We start from the raw sequence: 20,690 nt of genomic DNA, 5'->3' as shown, positions 1-20,690 counted from the left end.
CACCCGTCAAAATCGAGCAAGGGGGGCCAAAGATAAGGAAAATCCACCCAAATGGCCCCAGAAGAGGTTTTTTTTGCTAAATCTGTCTAAAAAGGTAAAATATCACTTGTTTTGCATCAATCTTGATACAGGGTACTTAATATATGTTGTACTTTGGATTCCTAAAGCTTTTAGTCTACTAACCCATCATCCAAGGTTAGTTTTCCCTATAAGTACAAAATATTTTACTTTGAAAAAAAAGATTATTAATGTAACCCTTTTAGAAGGGAAGATTTGGTCATCTGTTCTGGGAATGTCATTTTCGAGCCTGAAACCTGAAAAACAGGCTTGGGCTTAAGAGGGTTTTGGTTTCCATTTAAAAATTGTAATGACAATAACATGTTTGAAAAATATAAAATGTTCTGCCTTGTTTTCTTCCTGGACAGGCTTTACTGCTTTGATTGCATTGAAATCATGCAATAAAGATAAGATTTGTGGGTTGATGTTTTTCTATTGGTGACAAGCGCATGAGAAATTCCATCATGTTCTTAGTTATTTTGGTTAATCTGCTTCACACAATATAGAAACATTTGTATTATTAAAAATTTGAAAAGATAAACCAAGTTATTTTTATTTTTACAAATAAAAAACAAAAAACGGGCCCTACATATCTGAAAGAAAACAAATACATTGTACAAAAGGTGTGTGCTTCAGTTCCTTTGAATCTGAAAAGCTTGTTTGACCTATTGGTGGTGCTGTGACTTCAGATGTTTTGGCCTTTGCAAGAGACTACTTCTGCAGATAAAATCAAGGCATTAGATAATTTGTGGGCACCCTGTGGTAGCATCTAGTAAGAATCCTTCACTGAACAGTACATGCAGGTATAATTGCATTTGGGTTTTATTAATAATATATTTGTGTGTCCACTGTGTGCATCTACAGTGCTAAAGCATGTGTCCATACTGCATATATTAGTATCTGGCTCCAATATCACTCAATGTACAACAAGGTTCGAGCCACATGATCTGAATCAGACATTTAACAGATAAGGTGGTAGTACAATGTTTTACACTAAATATAAGTACACAGAAAGTAAGTGCAGTTGAATTGCAAAGCATTCATCATGTTCCTAGAAAGGCTTTTTTTTTTAAAAGGCACTGCGCTATTTACACAAAAGCAGCAAATACACTCAATTGCTGAAACAAGGATGTTGTTTTTCATGTTTTTATCCGCTCCATTGGTTCTGTCCATGAGGATGTCTTTATTGATCTGGAAGAAAACCAAAATAAATTATTATCATTGGGTCATTTCTGCTCATGGTACCGTCAATTATTTTTGAATAGAACAATGTATGTTAATGCCAATTCATTTGTGTGTGAACATATTTGCATTTGCCATTTAATAATTATGATATTTTAAGTAACGTATCATTAAACCAAGACATTACAGGAAAACAACATGCTGTATAATAATGCACAACAAGTGTAAAAGCTTTATTTGGTGGATTTGCTCATTGCTGAAAGTGGCAAACAGCACATTATAAAAGCTTTTAGTATATTTATGTGTATATGTATACAAGTGTTTTGTACTTGACATTACCTGCTGCCACATTTGAGTAAAGTCTCTCGTCTGGTTCATTACTGGGATCTGGTAGAAGGATTAAAATAATGTATCAAAGGACAATTCCTGTACTTTATTTAGACACTGCTGGCCACTGCAGTAGTATTTGTATTACTCCATGTTAAACACAGAGGAAATACTGTACCATTTCCAGCTTCTACAGGCCCTCCTATTGTTTCATAGAGACAACGATCACCTACAGAGAAGTGAAAATCAAGCCACATTTTAATCACAATTAAGACAAAAAGTTAAAATAAATCATATTATTAAACCGGACAATAGCTGACCATGGAGGAGAGTAGAATATTGTGGCATGTTTTGAATCTCGTCCTGGTTGATCATGTGGTCTGTAGCAGGGCCCTGATTGGTGCTCTGAGATCTGGTGGGCAAAACACATGAAGATAATGAAGTGGATTTATGAAAGGAACATATCACTGCTGTCATGTTCATAATGAAATAAAATAGAGTGTTGTACCAACCTGATACAGCATGAATCTGTTAAAAAAGAAAAAAGTACTACTATATTATTTTGCATTGCAAAAGTGTTCTACTGTTAAAACAGTATGTGTGATTACATTAGAGTCAATCTGATATCAGAAGAAAATGATCTCACCTTTTGACTTTCTGTATAAATACAGGAACAGCAGCAGGAGAATAATCAGTACAACTCCACCAAGCAGCCCAACGATCAGAAGAATGGGAAATTGAGAGGCTTTTCCAGGCCCGGACGCTGCTACTATAAGTCATCTTTATTAATATTTATTTTATATTAAACGTTCCTGTTATAGATTAACTGTATAAAACATCTCTCTTAAACAAACACAGTTTAATTCAGATGAAACTAAGCTTTCTTTATCTCAGACTGTAACACAGCTTACAAAAAAGGAAGGGTTTTGAAATCATACTTACATTTGACTGAGAACCAACTCTCTGGTGACGTCCTACCATCTGCTGGATCTCTCCCTTTACATTTATAAAAGCCTTCGTCTGACTTTGACACTGCAGAGATGTTCAGCTCCTTCCTGGTATCGTTCTGGATGAGTTTGTCATCTTTATAGAAATCCACATTATAAAGAACAGTTCCTGTCTTGAACTTGCAGCTAAGAGTGACAGGACGTCCCTCAGCCACAGGACGGACAGGACTCACCAGGATCATTTCATCATCTGAAAAGAAATCAAAGAATATAAAGGCTTTGACAGAGTCATCAGCTTTTGCAGATTTAATATGTTTATGCACAACTGGCCTAGTCTGGCAGAAGCTGAAATGTCAGGTAGATGTAAGAGGACATTAAAACACAGCATATTATCTTTGATCTTTGAGAGAAGTAACCCTGGAAATCACTTCGCAAATTGTTCTTTTTTATGAAGTTTTACTAATTTGAAGAGACGTTTGGCTAATGCTTGTTGTCACCTTCACATTTCAAAACAACATAATACTTCAGAAACAAACATTTTAAATAATTAAAACTCACCATCTTTAGTGATGTTGACTGCATTACTGAACTGTCCTGTTTCAGACTCACACCAGAACACTCCAACAACCCAGCTGCTGGTTATTGTGCATGTGGATCCAGTCATTGTCCCCAAGGAAGAACAGTGATAAAGGTATGATTTCGTAAACCTTCTCACTCTCCACTCAGTGGAGTTTCCCTCACAGCTCAGTGACACAGACGTTTCGGTGAAGTGCTGCACACTGTCAGGACTCACTGTGAGAGACGCTGCTGAATTCAAATCTGAAACACACAAAGAGTGGACATTTAAACCATGCAGACTGAAGATGACAATGCATTGGTATGGCAAAACTGACACTTAATTCACCCTGAAAAAACAAACGGGAACAAACTAAAGTAGGAGGAAAACTAAAGTGAAAGTACCAGTGCCTCAATCTCACACTACAAATGTGTTTAATTATATGTATTGTTTATGTCTTAAACTATTTAACCAGCAGATAAATATCTTAAAACATATTCCAAACTAAAAAAATAAAGAAAACACTAACCACTTATATTAATGTATTGTAGAAGCCTTATATTATTAGGTTTTGGATTTACAAAGTCTAAGGTTTGAACCATGGCGAACAACAACTCATGTGTCAGGATGAAAAGAGATTATTTTGTGTTCAAATTCAGTCAAGTCCAGAAGATGAATCAGTCAATCATCATTCTGTTTTAGAGAAAGGTTTTGAAAACTGAACTATGACCTGATGCTGGTGTAAAAGAGAAGTTCCCAAAATAAGTGACTTTGTTCCATTTTGCAATAATGGAAAAGTCAAAACAAACCTCAAGACCAGGCAAACTTTGATAAAGACATTTGTTGGCCTAATGGTGGTACAAACTACAGAAAGAAAGAAAAAGGAAGAACATACTGACCTCCAGACCAGACAAACTTAGGTTCACTCTGCCAACTGTAATACACTCGATCTCCTCTTCCTGCTTTGCACACATATCCTGCTGTGTGTGTTTGTCCATCAATGATGAAGAGATGCTGTTCAGTCCCTTTCTCGCTGCCAGGTAGCAGCTCATAGTTGTAGGAGTTGTAGGAGCCGTAGGACAGTTTGGGAACAGCCTTATACCAGTAGAAGCTCCAGCCAGCAGAAGGATGATCAACGCTGCAGTTCAGAGTTACTGAGGCTCCAGGACTCGGCCATGATGGAGACACAGTGAGGACAGCCTTAGGTCTGTCTGTTGGAAAACAACATTTCACAGAATGATAACATTATGATGTATAATTGGGTTACATGCACTCCTTGGATCCTACATATTTTCTGCATACAGTATGTAAAAAACGTCAGTGGAGCTGTTTAACCGTTTAAACATTACAATAATTTACAGATTATATATTAGAACTTGTCCAAACTGCGTGTTCACATCAACATGGCTCATAGATAAATGATTTTTTTTTTTATTGAACTTGGTCATGGTGGTATTACTTTGATCACTTACCTGATACATTTAGATAGATTTTATTGCTTTCCTTTACAAGAAACAAAAAGTAAAATGTGTTTTCTTTTTGTCAAAAACAGTTTCATACATTAACCAAACGGATGTTGTTTGGAGAGTTACTTCAGTAGATTTGTCTAGAATTAGTAAAAAAAAGTATGAAAATGTTATAATTACCTTGACCTTGTCCACGGTAAAGTAAATACAGAACTGAAATAAGTATGAAACTAAATCAGACATTATCAAACTGACAGAAATATATATTAACTTCAGGCATTTAAAAAGTTTTATCAATGGCAATTAAAACAGGAAAAGTACTCACAGAAAAAACCCCGTAGACAGAGCAAAGTGTGTCCCATCTTCACATCCAACACTGAGAATCTGCTTCTGAGAAATTATTCTACTTTGTGCAAATAGAAAGATTGAAACCGCAGCATATGAAGAGCAATCAGGAACTAGAGAGAAACAAATGCAATGTAATATTAGAAACGGAAGTTGTTTTTTTAACTTCTTTACACGGTCAGGGCTTCCTTCCCTTTTACACAAAGCTCACACAACTGAGCAGCTTTTAACACAGCACATTGTTTGCACCTTGGTTTAGGTCTCCTCTAATGATGAACAGAGATAAGGTGTTAACATATCCTTGATGCTTCTCTAAAGGCTGCTGCATAAAGTCTTTCTTGAAAAAATAAAGTGCATACAGTTTTAAGAAGGAGACACAATTGCAGGCGTCATTCTCACTTTATAATCCATGGGCCTTCTCACCAATATTTCATATGAAAATGTGTGTAACAGCTTTTACCAAATAGTTGAAACGCAGTGATGGAGTGTTACGGAGGAATTCAAGTTTAAGTTTAGAAACAACCTCACCCACAGGAAGTCTCTCATAGTCTCTTTACCAGAAGTGAATGTGAAGAAAGACAAAGTCCAGCCCCCTCCTCGAGATAGACTCTATCTACTTTAAGGGAGCAACATTTCATATCTATATCATTAGTAATAAATCAATCATTTGAATACAGAAAATATGTTTTTTCTAGGTGCAACATTTGATCCACAGTCGAACAAAGATTATGTTAATTCCATAAAAATGGTCGAAATAAATAATACCACGACACTTCAGTAGCTGTGTAGTTTTAAATGTGGTGGGTAGTCAAAATGGAAAGCTTCCACTTCCATGCATCAGTGCTAAGCTAAGGAAGTGAACCGTAAGCAGTCAATTGTTTAGTTATTAGTTAGGAGTTACATGACATCAGACTCTGGTGCCAGACTTCAGAAGGACTATTTGAGTAGAGTAATTAAAGTATCAGATAAAGTAGTTTGACACCACCTTGTGGTCATATATCAAAATAAATATTTTATTATAACTGCACAGTGACTGGAGAAAAAGTAAAATAAATATCCTCAGTAAAACATACTTACACAAATTGGACAAAGTAATGTTTGCGGTAGTGCGTCAGTAGATTCCCTTCTTCCATCTCTCTACATCCAGCATATTGTTTATATACGTTTACACGCACTTTGAGGGGATATTAAGGGATGTATGGATACAGCACTCAACACTCACGAAACAGAACTGTATATATTTAAATAATCAAAAATCCTTGATCACAAAAAATAACAAATAATTTAAACTTGTTTATTTGATTAACATCTAAGTCTCTCCTCTCTCCTATATTTATCTTATCTTACCTAGATAGCATTCTTTCTTTTATTTATGCATATTTGACTAATCACTCCCTTTTAAATTGTATTTTTTATTTTGTACTCCTATAGTACACACTGGAATGATTTCCTACCTTATTGTTTACAACTATATTAAATAAAGGTGTGCATTGGAAATATGTACATACATGGTGACCAAACCGTTTGAGACCCACTGAGATAACTTAGTCTAAAGTTAACTATCTAAGCCAGGGGTCGGCAACAGACCCGAAGTGTTGCCAAACGTTTGATTTGTAGGTATTTTTCGGTGCGCTGTGTTTCTCTTGCTCCTCGACTTCCATGTGTGTTGATAACTGAGACTCTCGGCCTCCGTAGTGACGAAGCAAAGATCAAAGATCGTCTCTGCTGAGTGCTGACAGGATGAGAGGATATTATATGAATGAATCGTTTTTTTACCGATGCAAAGACGCTACAATCGATGCATCGCGAGTTCAACCCAAACTGTAGCCGATGTGCACTCTTTCAACCGGTGCACTCCCCGCGAAGGGAAACTCTGCCCATGGGGGGTCGACACAGAAAGGACTGACTCTCTACTGAGGTCCTTGAACGCGCCGCGCTCCGCCATGATGCTTTCACACAAACAGTGAAATGCATCAAGCGGAGCTTTTACACTCGGCGTTAAATGTTTCCTAACTCCCTTGCGGAGAGACCTGAGGGCGAGCCAGCGGAAGCATGCGGCTGAGCTGCGCCCTCTCTCCCTCCAGGCGACTGAAGCGCTGGGTGAACGAGGATATCGATCCGAAGAGCCCTTCCGTGGCAACGGGGGCCCCAAGGAGACCGTCTCGGTCTTTCTTGGCCAGTGCGGTCAGACCTAGCCACACGTTACGCGACGCCACGGTGGCCAGGGACATCACACGACCGGCTGCAGTAATCGCACCTGTGTCCGAGTGGCCTCCACTCTGAGTATTCCAACCCAAGTAGTCACCGGAGCCTTCGTTCTCAGTGGCTGCCGCCACGTGGCCTCCACACACCGCCAGATGTCTGTTCTGAAAGTGAAACGAAGGCCGATTGTGCTGGACGGGCCGGGCCGTAGAAGTCCCGACGCAGGCGGCTCACCGGCCTCGTTGGCAACGGTGGGGGGAGCGGCAAGCCTGCACGCTCCGCCGCCATAGTCATCACCGGCGGGAAGTCCTGTCGCGCAGACCTGTGCTGTTGGCCTTCCTGGCGGTCGCCGGAAATCCCAGACGACGAGGTGTCGTCATCGTCGTCCCTCTCCCCGACGCTTGGACCCGCCCAGTCCGCTGGAATGGCGAACACGAAGGGCACTCCCTCCTCGAGGTTCTCCATCTCCATCACGTCGAGCTCTGGGTCCTCCACCGGCGAGACGTAGCAACCCTCAAACTGCGCCTGCCGTTGATGGCGGCCGGGGCGAGGAATTAGATGGCAGGCGCTGCATGCTGCAAGCGGGCCCAGGTTGGCCGCCACGTGGTCGGATCCCAGGCACTCGATGCACTTCGAGCGCCTGGGGTCGTTGCCCTCTATGGATCCCGGACACGAAGGACAGGGGTGCTCCAATGGTGAGTCCATTTTCTTCGTTGTCTTATATTCTTATCCGTCTCTCTTCACTCAGTTGTATCTCACTGCCTTGCTGAAGAGAAAGTAAGGACAGTAAGGAGGCAAGGTCTCCTTTTATGCGGTGAGATGCGCGCGCATTCAGGTAGACCCGCCCAGGGGACGGCTACGTCTAGAAAGTCTCAGTGGATGAATGCTTGCATGATAGGATCGAGGGGAGTACCCATAGAGTCCAGTAGAGGGCGGAGTCTGTGAGAGATATAACTTCACTTCTAAAAGGGGTAAATTAATAATCTTTTTTCTCGAAGCAATTATAAACCCGTGAGTTGAATGTAGAAAAGTCAGAATCAATATAGAATTTTTTTATTTTAAAGTAAATTCAGATTGAACATTGTAAAAAAAAAAACATTACTTATAGTGAAAACCACCCTTGAATGATGAGATAGTAAAAGCTTTAGGAATCCAACCTACAACATATAATAAGTACCCTGTATCAAGATTGTAGAAAAACAAGTGACATTTGACCTTTTTAGAGAGATTTAGAAAAAGAAACCCTCTTCTGGGGTCATTTGGGTGCATTTTCCATATCTATGGCCCCCCTCGTTCGATTTTGACGATTGACATCTCTTTTTAACCGTTAGAGCCAATATAATCGAGGGGAAGTTCCTAAAATCCATCTAAACATTACCCATTGGTGAATGAGTGATGCGTAGCCAGAATGCCCAAAACTGGAAACTCAGTTTTTGACATAAATGTTATGATGGTTTATCAGTGGAGTTTCCCTCACAGCTCAGTGACACGGCGTTTTGGTGAAGTGCTGCCCACTGTCAGGAGTCAGGACTCACTATGAGAGACGCTGCTGAATTCAAATCTGAAAAATAAAAAGGGGACATTTAAACCGTGAAAACTGTAAAAGACATTGCATGCAAAAAGAGACTAAACAAGCCTAAAAAGTGAATATTTAATCCATGCATATATGGCATTTGTTGAAAGTAAAACAATAATTAGTGTTGTTGGTTTTGTTATATGTAAAAAGCAGTCATTCCGATTGACACAATATCAAATTAAAGTTAGTTAGATTCACAACAGTTAAACATGTATTGATACAGATACATGAAATGTAATATGCCCTGATGATTATTTCATGAATGCATAGAATTGTCAGAAAATAAACTTAACAAATATTGAAAAAGTTATGTTAAGGATTTGAAGATTGCTGACTTTGGCGACACCTTGTGGTACATTTTAAAATGACACCCTAGCAGGCACAATATCAAAAGCTTAAAGCGAGTAGTATTTCATCAGACCTGCAGCTGACGCCATCTGCACATGTGAGTAAACACAATCCTCCGGTTCATTTTTTCCTCCTGTTAGACGGATCAGGAGAAAGCATGAAAAGACAATACTTCACTTAATTTAGGCACTGCTAGCCTACACAAGCACCTTCATTATTATATGTTATCACCACTTAGAAATCAAACACTCACCCTTCTTAGAAATGTTTTTGAGCTCGAGCACAGAATATATTGCATCCCTGGATTCATCTGAAATATAAAATGTATTTTATATTTTAAAAAATGAACCTTGAATTGTCATATTCCAGTATTTATATTGACTATACTGTACCATTTGCAGGTTCTTCAGGGCCTTTGATTGTTTCATAGAGACAGGCATTATCTGAAGAGAAATCAAAATCAAAACCCAATTCATATTAACATTCCTCTATATCAGGGGTTCCCAAAGTGTGGGAAGATGAGCCTCCCCTCAGAGAACATAATCACAGCCGCGCACCCCCCCCCCCTCCCAATTATTATTGCTATTATTATTATTATTATTATTATTATTATTGTTATTGTTGCTATAATGCAGGGGTATTCAATTGCATTTCAAAGAGGTCCAGTGAGAGAACATGTCATAAAATGCTCTGTTTTCGCTACCTTTCTCTTTTTTGATTGGCTGAGCGTCACCTCCTTAAAACATTCAACAATAGCTTTTTTAAACCTCTTTATCTTTATGTTTTAAACATGTTGAGGTTAAGGATGGCAGCTTCCTCATACGTTGCACTCGGAGATAAATAGTTGAGACGTTAATGTCTTTAGCAGCAGGGAGGAGTAACGTTTCACCAATGTTGTGAGGTTTACCTGCCTTAGCTATCCGTAACGCCTCTCGGTATGATGCTTCGGTTGCCTTTGTATTCACAGTGCTAAATGTGTCAATGACATTTTTCTGTGACCACAATTCCTTGAGCTTCCGGTCAAAAGACTCCTGTGGCTTGGTCACCAAACATGGGTGTTTCGTCTCAATATGACGCCAGAGTTTACATGGTCTCATACTGTCATTAGCTAGCACCTCGTTGCAGATAACACACTGTGGCAGTGGAGTGTCATCAGGACCGGTCCATGAAAATCCTAGCTTCAAATAATCATTGTCATACTTCCTCCGTTTTCTGACGGAAGCTGTCTCTTCTCTCACTTTAGGTAACTTCACTAAAAATCTACCATATGTTGCCGCTCGCATACATTTAGCTGAAGTTAACTAGCTAGATTTCACTGTTTCTCTTGATTTTTTTTCTGCCGGCTGTGCCTCCCTTGAAGCTCTCTGGCCTCCCCCAGGGGAGGCGCGCCTCACACTTTAGGAACCGCTGCTCTATATGAACTCCTATATTTTTAAAAACAACCAATGAGAAATGGAAATGCTACGCGGATGCTACGTTCACAAAAGATTCAAAACGTATTAAGGATTCAGGCTGACCCTGAAGAACGGAAGCATATTCCCTTTGGTTAGTTTCGTCCTGGTGGATTGTGTGGTCTGTAGCAGGGCTCTGATTGGTCCTCTGAGATCTGGTGGGCAAAACACATGTAGTAAATTAAGTGGATTTATGAAAGGAACATATCACTGCTGTCATGTTCATAATAACATAAAATAGAGTGTTGTACCAACCTGATACAGCATGAATCTGTTAAAAAAATAAGACATTTGCTGCTATGTTATTATGCTTTGCAAAGTGTTCTACTGTTAAAACAGTACGTGTGATTACATTAGAGTCAATCTGATATCAGAAGAAAATGATCTCACCTTTTGACTTTCTGTATAAATACAGGAACAACAGCAGGAGAATAATCAGTACAACTCCACCAAGCAGCCCAACGATCAGAAGAATGGGAAATTGAGAGGCTTTTCCAGGCCCGGACGCTGCTACTATAAGTAATCTTTATTAATATTTATTTTATATTAAACGTTCCTGTTATAGATTAACTGTATAAAACATCTCTCTTAAACAACACAGTTTGATTCAGATGAAACTAAGCTTTCTTTATCTCAGACTGTAACACAGCTTACAAAAAAGGAAGGGTTTTTAAATCATACTTACATTTGACTGAGAACCAACTCTCTGGTGACGTCCTACCATCTGCTGAATCTCTCCGTTTACATTTATAAAAGCCTTCGTCTGACTTTGACACTGCAGAGATGGTCAGCTCCTTCCTGGTATCGCTCTGGATGAGTTTGTCATCTTTATAGAAATCCACATTATAAAGAACAGTTCCTGTCTTGAACTTGCAGCTAAGAGTGACAGAACGTCCCTCAGCCACAGGACGGACAGGACTCACCAGGATCATTTCATCATCTGAAAAGAAATCAAAGAATATAAAGGCTTTGACAGAGTCATCAGCTTTTGCAGATTTAATATGTTTATGCACAACTGGCCTAGTCTGGCAGAAGCTGAAATGTCAGGTAGATGTATGAGGACATTAAAACACAGAATATTATCTTTGATCTTTGAGAGATGTAACCATGGAAATCACTTCGCAAGTTAGCCTTTTTTATGAAGTTTTACTAATTTGAAGAGACGTTTGGCTAATGCTTGTTGTCACCTTCACATTTCAAAACAACATAATACTTCAGAAACAAACATTTTAAATAATTAAAACTCACAATCTTTAGTGATGTTGACTGCATTACTGAACTGTCCTGTTTCAGACTCACACCAGAACACTCCAACAACCCAGCTGCTGGTTATTGTGCATGTGGATCCAGTCATTGTCCCCCAGGAAGAACAGGGATAAAGGTAGTCAGATTTCCTAAACATCCTCACTCTCCACTCAGTGGAGTTTCCCTCACAGCTCAGTGACACAGACGTTTCGGTGAAGTGCTGCACACTGTCAGGACTCACTGTGAGAGACGCTGCTGAATTCAAATCTGAAACACACAAAGAGTGGACATTTAAACCATGCAGACTGAAGAAGACAATGCATTGGTATGGCAAAACTGACACTTAATTTACCCTGAAAAAACAAACGGGAACAAACTAAAGTAGGAGGAAAACAAAAGGGAAAGTACCCGTGCCTCAATCTCACACTACAAATGTGTTTAATTATATGTGTTGTTTATGTCTTAAACTATTTAACCAGCAGATAAATATCTTAAAACATATTCCAAACTAAAAAAATAAAGAAAACACTTTCCACTTATATCTAATGTATTGTAGAAGCCTTATATTATTAGGTTTTGGATTTACAAAGTCTAAGGTTTGAACCATGGCGAACAACAACTCATGTGTCAGGATGAAAAGAGATTATTTTGTGTTCAAATTCAGTCAAGTCCAGAAGATGAATCAGTCAATCATCATTCTGTTTTAGAGAAAGGTTTTGAAAACTGAACTATGACCTGATGCTGGTGTAAAAGAAAAGTTCCCAAAATAAGTGACTTTGTTCCATTTTGCAATAATGGAAAAGTCAAAACAAACCTCAAGACCAGGCAAACTTTGAGAAAGACATTTGTTGGCCTAATGGTGGTACAAACTACAGAAAGAAAGAAAAAGGAAGAACATACTGACCTCCAGACCAGACAAACTTAGGTTGACTCTGCCAACTGTAATACACTGGATCTCCTCTTCCTGCTAAGCACACATATCCTGCTGTGTGTGTTTGTCCATCAATGATGAAGAGATGCTGTTCAGTCCCATTCTCGCTGCCAGGTAGCAGCTCATAGCTGTAGGAGTTGTAGGAGTTGTAGGAGTTGTAGGAGTTGTAGGAGTTGTAGGGATTGTATGAGTCGTCTGACAGTTTGGGAACAGCCTTATACCAGTAGAAGCTCCAGCCAGCAGAAGGATGATCAACGCTGCAGTTCAGAGTTACTGAGGCTCCAGGACTCGGCCATGATGGAGACACAGTGAGGACAGCCTTAGGTCCGTCTGTTGGAAAACAACATTTCACAGAATGATAACATTATGATGTATAATTGGTGGGTTACATGCACTCCTTGGATCCTACATAGTTTCTGCATACAGTATGTAAAAAACATCAGTGGAGCTGTTTAACCGTTTAAACATTACAATAATTTACAGATTATATATTAGAACTTGTCCAAACTGCGTGTTCACATCAACATGGCTCATAAATAAATGAAAAATGTTTTTATTGAACTTGGTCATGGTGGTATTACTTTGATCACTTACCTGATACATTTAGATAGATTTTATTGCTTTCCTTTACAAGAAACAAAAAGTAAAATGTGTTTTCTTTTTGTCAAAAACAGTTTTATACATTGACCAAACGGAAGTTGTTTGGAGAGTTACTTCAGTAGATTTGTCTAGAATGAGTAAAAAAAAGTATGAAAATGTTATAATTACCTTGAGCTTGTCCACGGTAAAGTAAATACAGAACTGAAATAAGTATGAAACTAAATCAGACGTTATCAAACTGACAGAAATATATATTAACGTCAGGCATTTAAAAAGTGTTATCAATGGCAATTAAAACAGGAAAAGTACTCACAGAAAAAACCCCGTAGACAGAGCAAAGTGTGTCCCATCTTCACATCCAACACTGAGAATCTGCTTCTGAGAAATTCTTCTACTTTGTGCAAATAGAAAGATTGAAACCGCAGCATATGAAGAGCAATCAGGAACTAGAGAAACAAATGCAATGTAATATTAGAAACGGAAGTTGTTTTTTTAACTTCTTTACACGGTCAGGGCTTCCTTCCCTTTTACACAAAGCTCACACAACTGAGCAGATTTTAACACAGCACATTGTTTGCACCTTGGTTTAGATATCCTCTAATGATGAACAGAGATAAGGTGTTAACATACCCTTGATGCTTCTCTAAAGGCTGCTGCATAAAGTCTTTCTAGAAAAAATAAAGTGCATAAAGTTTTAAGAAGGAAATACAATTGCAGGCGTCATTCTCACTTTATAATCCATGGGCCTTCTCACCAATATTTGATATGAAAATGTGTGTAACAGCTTTTACCAAATAGTTGAAATGCGGTGATGGAGTGTCACGGAGGAGATCGAGTTTAAGTTTAGAAGCAACCTCACCCACAGGAAGTCTCTCATAGTCTCTTTACCAGAAGTGAATGTGAAGAGAGACAAAGTCCAGCCCCCTCCTCGCGATAGACTCTATCTACTTTAAGGGAGCTACATTTCATATCTATATCATTCAGTGTTTCCCCTACCATTATCTTGGTGGGGCGCTGCGCCCTGCCAACGGAGCCCCGCACCCTGCCTGAAATTCAAGGTGTTTTTTATTTATTTAAATGTTTTTATTTTATTATTTAAAAGAAATATATATATATGTAGCACCAAATTGCAACTGAAGTAATCTATCTACGGTCACGTTTCACATTGAAAAAGTGCTCTTTTATTAAATAAACTAAACGCCTATGTTATTTATCCAATGTGCATGTTTCAGTGTCCACTGCCTTGCGTATTCACATTCTCCCTCCGCTCTGTTTCTGAAGGGCGGGGCTCCGCTCCCCCCACCCCACCCACACACACATGCGAATGCCCACACTCACAATCAGAGACAAGAGCGGAGGAAAGGAGGAGAACAACAGCTCTGCTGTCTGCCCGTTTGTGTACCCCCCAGTTTCAAATTTGTTTATTATTATTTTTTAACCGCAGGCCGTTATCGTCACGGGAGAAGGACACAAACAGCCTGCCCAGGTGGACGTGTGCGAACGCGACAACGAACGTAGCGTGCGCATTCTAAAAATAGCTCACAGATGGTGAGCAGGTACCGTGGTTTTGAACTACAGTATTGAATTTGACAGAAGACAATAATGAAACGCCAGCAGAAGAATAGTCTAATGAGTTGGGTGAAAAAAAAGACAGGAGATGTGAGTTGGTTTATTCAGTAAATTAGCTCAGGATAATTGGATGTTCTGTCTACACCTGTTGATGTGAGGCTAATGCAGCATTTGCTAGCTTGATGCTAGCGGCATTTAGCGGCAGTGACTCAACAAATTGCCACTTAAAATGTATCGTCAACAATGTATGACAAGCAGACTGCTTGTTTAATGTTAGACTCACACCAATAGCTCAATATGATCATAACACGATTGCTTTCATATCAGATATCAGATGAGGTGGAGCTGCCTCCAGCAATAGAGGATGAGGCAGAGAGCAGCAGCAGCAGCAGCACAGGGTTGCAGCAGGTATGTTATGTGCTGTAGTCAGGTGATTTAAAAGTATCAATGAAAGGAAGAAGTGTAGGCTACATGATAAGAAGGGAATACAGTTTGAATTAAAGTAATAAAGTACAGTGTAACACTGTACTTTATTACTTTTTAATGTATAAATACTTTGTTACTGTACGATATCAATAACAATAATCCACAGCTCCTCTCTCTGCTCCAGAGGATAACAAAAAATGTTCGGGGTACCCGAGCAGCACCCTGCCAAGACAGTAAACCTAGGGGAAACCCTGTCATTAGTAATAAAGCAATAATTTGAATACAAAAATATGTTTTTTCTAGGTGCAACATTTGATCCAAACCGTTTGAGACCCACTGAGATAACTTAGTCTAAAGTTAACTATCTAAACCAGGGGTCAGCAACCCCTGGCATGCTTGCCAATGGTGGCACGCGGCACCGTAACCAGTGGCACACTAGGAATAAGTGGACTAAATAAGAGGAACAAATATTTAAATTGTATTTTCGGATCCTGAACGAGACCGCCGCCAGAGTTACCTACAGAATGAAGCCATGCACGCAACACAGCCCCGCTTTCTTTAACATATGCTACACAGGGGGGGACTGGCCATCTGTGTGTTTTGGAGAATCACAGAACGGACGGCCGTCATTATTATTATGGTGTTTAAACAATGATTTAAATGTGTTTAAACGGCATCATGTAAGTTGCGCTGACAGGTGAAAGAGGTCCCGCCCTCCTGTTGACCTTTCACGATCGTCGGCACACTGATCACAATTTTTTATTTTAAATGGCACTTCATATGAAAAAGGTTGCTGACCCCTGATCTAAACCCTCAGAGTCCTTTACCTCACTGAGCTGTAGTTATCAGCCTCTCAGTCTGACAGGCGAGAGCTCTCCCTCTCCTTGTTGTAGAAACAGCTTCTAATGTCCATTAGCTCTGAGCTAGCACCAGATGCTAACAACAAAAATCCCTGTAACTGGTGTGCTCTCTCTCTTTCTCGCTCGCTCTCACTCAAAATGCACTAGATTAAAATGAAATGTGTAAGAAGAAAGTGACGAATTTAGATTGAAATGATACGTGAACACTGGGGGCTTCAATATGTGATAAGAGAAGAAAATAAAGTAAAAAGGCTTGGAAAAGGAGCAGGATATTTGAACTGCAAACTTCTGAACTAACTTGATGGCGAATGATCTGTCGCCATGGCAACGACATTTGATGACACCCCATAATACGCTTAGATGCGTTGATGGCTGCATCGTTACCAAACCTGTGAAGTTTTGGGGCGTTTGGAGCAGTTTCACTGAAGTTATGAGAAAACCGTGTTTCATGGCGAGCATTGTGTTGCCATGGCATCGGCATTTGAAGAAATCTCAAAACTGTCCCGTAGATGTCTTCATGGCTGGACTGTTTGCACACTGCTATCTGAAGTCTGCTGCTCTGAGCATGTCAGTTGGAGTGATGACATCATCGTGTTCCATTAAACAGGTGTTTATAGTTGAGCTAACGAGGTGCCTAGACTTCAAAGGCTTCATTGTTCTGAATGAGAGATGAACCTCTTACATGTGAGCGTTTTGTGGAAGAACCGTAACAGATATCTGTGAAATTTGAAAACGTGAAGCATGTCAAGGAAGTTGAGTATCTGAAGTGTAATTTTTGTGTACTTTCGGGTTAATAATGTGGCCTTTTTGGCAGTTTAACTAAAGGTGTGCGGCTGCTGCTGTGAGGAAATATCAGCCTGAAATTACAATGGGCTTTAATGGAGGAATGTTGAACGTTTTTATCACTTCATGCCCTCAAGAGGCACTTTGTTTAATTATTTTTTTGCTTAATTATTTGTCATTTTTCAAGCTACGGGGTGTTTTCGTACGTTTGTCATGAAAAATTATGTCTCAGGAATGTAGGGTTTGGGAATTATGGCAGTTTTAAAAAAAAATATGAAGGCAAATTTCAAACTTTCCTCCACTCTAACTCTGACATCACGCACTCTGCCTTAACGAGCTGCGCAATGTTAAAGTTCAAATGTTAAAAATGTGATGAATTATGGGATGTATCTCTGGAATTATGAAAGTTATGAATGAGAAAAGTAATAGCCATCGATTCCCGACCGAGCTGAACTTTTTGATGTTTGAACGGAGTTTCTGCGATGTTCAATGCGTGAGAAGAAGCGCGGCAAAATAAGTCGGCGGAATAATAAACTTTTCGTGCGTAGAAGAACAATTAGTTGGAATGCTGATAACAGCATTCCAACTAAATAACATGTTTGAAAAATATAAAATGCTCTGCGTTGTTTTCTTCCTGGACAGGCTTTACTGCTTTGATTGCATTGAAATCATGCAATAAAGATGAGATTTGTGGGTTGATGTTTTTCTGTTGGTGACAAGCATATGAGAAATTCCATCATGTGCTTAGTTATTTTTGGTTAATCTGCTTCACACAATACAGAACATTTGTATTATTAAAAATTAGATAAGATAAACCAAGTTATAAAAACTAAAAACGGTCCCTAAATATCTGAAAGAAAACAAAGACATTGTACAAAAGGTGTATTGTTAGAGCCAGTATTTTTCATTTTTATAAGAAAGGCCACCTAATTGTGATGTCTGTAGTCAACGCACTATACAGGACTGTCTCAGAAAATTAGAATATTGTGATAAAGTTCTTTATTTTCTGTAATGCAATTAAAAAAACAAAAATGTCATACATTCTGGATTCATTACAAATCAACTGAAATATTGCAAGCCTTTTATTATTTTAATATTGCTGATTATGGCATACAGCTTAAGAAAACTCAAAAATCCTATCTCAAAAAATTAGAATAGTTCCTCAGACCAAGTAAAAAAAAAAGATTTATAACAGCAAAACACAATCAAACATTTGAAAATGTCCATTAATGCACTCAGTACTTGGTTGGGAATCCTTTTGCACGGATTACTGCATCAATGCGGCGTGGCATGGAGGCAATCAGCCTGTGGCATTGCTGAGGTGTTATGGTTGCCCAGGATGCTTCAATAGCGGCCTTTAGCTCATTAGCATTGTTGGGTCTGGTGTCTTTCAGCTTCTTCTTCACAATACCCCACATATTCTCTATGGGGTTCAGGTCAGGGGAATTTGCAGGCCAATCGAGGACAGTAATGCCATGGTCAGTACACCAGTTACTGGTGGTTTTGGCACTGTGGGCAGGTGCCAGATCATGCTGGAAAATGAATCCCTCATCTCCATAGAGCTTTTCAGCAGACGGAAGCATGTAGTGCTCTAAAATCTCTTGGTACACAGCTGCATTTACTCTGGGCTTGATGAAACACAGTGGACCAACACCAGCAGCTGACATGGCTCCCCAAACCATCGCTGACTGTGGGAACTTCACACTGGATTTCAAGCAACTTGGATTTTGCTCCTCTCCAGCCTTTCTCCAGACTCTGGCGCCTTGACTTCCAAATGAAATACAAAACTTGCTTTCGTCTGAAAAGAGGACTTTGGACCACTGTGCAACTGTCCAGTGCTTCTTTTCCTTAGCCCAAGTCAGACGCCTCTTCCGTTGTCTTGAGTTCAGAAGTGGCTTGACCATGGGAATACGGCTATTGTAGCCCATTTCCCGGACACGTCTGTGAACAGTGACTTTTGATACCTGGACTCCAGCTTCAGTCCACTGTCTTTGAAGCTCCCCCAAATTCTGGAAGCGACTCTTCTTCACAATGCTGTTAAGGCTGCGGTCATCTCTCTTGGTTGTGCAGCGTTTCCTGCCACATTTCCCCCTTCCAACAGACTTTTTGTGGATGTGCTTTGAAACTGCACTCTGTGAACAGCTTGCTCTTTGAGAAATTTATTTTTGTGTCTTACCCTCCTGATGGAGGGTGTCAATGACGGTCCTCTGGACAGCAGTCAGATCAGCAGTCTTCCCCATACTTGTGATTTAGTTTACTGAACCAAGCTGAGTGTTTTTCAAGGCTCAGGAAACCCTTGCAGGTGTTTCGAGTTAATTAGACGATTCAAGTGATTCGTTGAACACCCTACTAGTATACTTTTTCATGATATTCTAATATTTAGAGATAGGATATTTGAGTTTTCTTAAGCTGTATGCCATAATCAGCAATATTAAAATAATAAAAGGCTTGCAATATTTCAGTTGATTTGTAATGAATCCAGAATGTATGACATTTTTGTTTTTTTAATTGCATTACAGAAAATAAAGAACTTTATCACAATATTCTAATTTTCTGAGACAGTCCTGTAAAGGACTACAATTCCCACGGCGCCTGCGCTGAAGCCACAGTCATGGGCAACCTGTTGAGAGACGCCGTCGAGGAACAGTTTTTAACCGTACACGTACACGTAGACGTACATACAAATCGTACAAGTAGGCTACCCTTTAAGTTATGAAGTTATATAAGCATTATCAAGAAAGAAAGAATACTTACGCTTTTTTCTTTTGAATATTGTAAAGGCCTATTTTCTTTGTTGCATGTGCAAAGGTTTGTTATTTTATTTTGAGCAAAGACATCGCAACATCAACTAAACTATCGGAGGACAAGCAACAGTTCAAACTGTGAGTAATTTAAAGGAAATAAACGAGTTAGAACTGTCTGTTTAAGGCGTAGTGGCTTGATGGAAAGACAAGGAAGGAAGCCACGACACACGGTACAAAAAGGCTATGGACAGACAATAAAAGCATAAAAATCAATAAAACAGACTGACTCGAAAGCGAGGGAAAAGAGGTGGGTCTTTAGGCGGGACTTAAAAGTTTGGAGGGTGGGCAACAATTTGACATGGGGGGGCAGGTCATTCCAGAGCCTGGGGTCTACCGCTGAGAATGCTCGGTCTCCCCTGGTCTTTTTCTTGGTTTTAGGGACTACCAGCAGCAGCTGATCAACCAACCTCAGTCAAAGCCATTGAGGGGGTGTACACCTCTAGGAGGTCGTAGATGTACTGAGGGGCCAGCCCATTGAGCGATTTAGAAACAAACAATATAATCTTAAAAATAACTCTAAAGTGGACAGGAAGCCAGTGGAGGGAAGCCAGAATAGGTGTGATGTGCTCATGCTTGCATGTTCCTGTAAGCAGCCGAGCCGCAGCATTTTGTACAAGCTGCAGGCGTATACATTATTTATTTATTTTGCTATACTTATTTAGCAGACTGCAGCTTTGTAAATTATTCAGACATCTTCAGTTTTTTTACACTTTGTTTGAAATGTAAATTTTGTTTGGCTATCATTCAACACGTGAACTTATGTTATTGGAAATATTCACACACATATTACTCTGGAATAGTATAAGGTGAACATGAAAAATGTAACAGGTGTTAAATGAAAAGATATATGAAAAAAATGCAAACAAATAAAGTCATTAAATACTGTACGTATGTTTACAAAGTAATAAAGACATTCCTCACAGGAGTTGGAGAGGAGTAGCTGGGCGTTGTCTCCCTCTGCTGGCAGCACACAGTCATAGCATCAGCAGCATGAAAACATGTCGTGAGAAGAGAG

At 39.5% G+C, this 20,690-nt stretch overlaps 2 long non-coding RNA genes across 2 annotated transcripts; both read right to left on the bottom strand.

Moving 5' to 3' along the window:
- Positions 1–594: 594 nt before the first annotated feature.
- On the bottom strand, positions 595–2,329 carry LOC307033353. The gene is made up of 4 exons (XR_013806478.1): positions 1,887–2,329; positions 1,745–1,795; positions 1,579–1,626; positions 595–1,248 (listed from the first exon to the last, which is right to left on the bottom strand). It is a non-coding gene; the product is annotated as an uncharacterized lncRNA (long non-coding RNA).
- A 5,552-nt stretch (positions 2,330–7,881) lies between these two features.
- Positions 7,882–10,661, bottom strand: LOC307033345. The gene is made up of 5 exons (XR_013806476.1): positions 10,524–10,661; positions 9,399–9,449; positions 9,260–9,316; positions 9,080–9,139; positions 7,882–8,643 (listed from the first exon to the last, which is right to left on the bottom strand). It is a non-coding gene; the product is annotated as an uncharacterized lncRNA (long non-coding RNA).
- Positions 10,662–20,690: the final 10,029 nt, after the last annotated feature.

Source organism: Notothenia rossii (genome assembly GCF_949606895.1).
Source record: "Notothenia rossii genome assembly, chromosome: 3".
Lineage (NCBI taxonomy): Eukaryota > Metazoa > Chordata > Actinopteri > Perciformes > Nototheniidae > Notothenia > Notothenia rossii.
The sequence above is the reverse complement of the archived record's forward strand: the minus strand, read 5'-3'. Positions and strand labels throughout refer to the sequence as shown.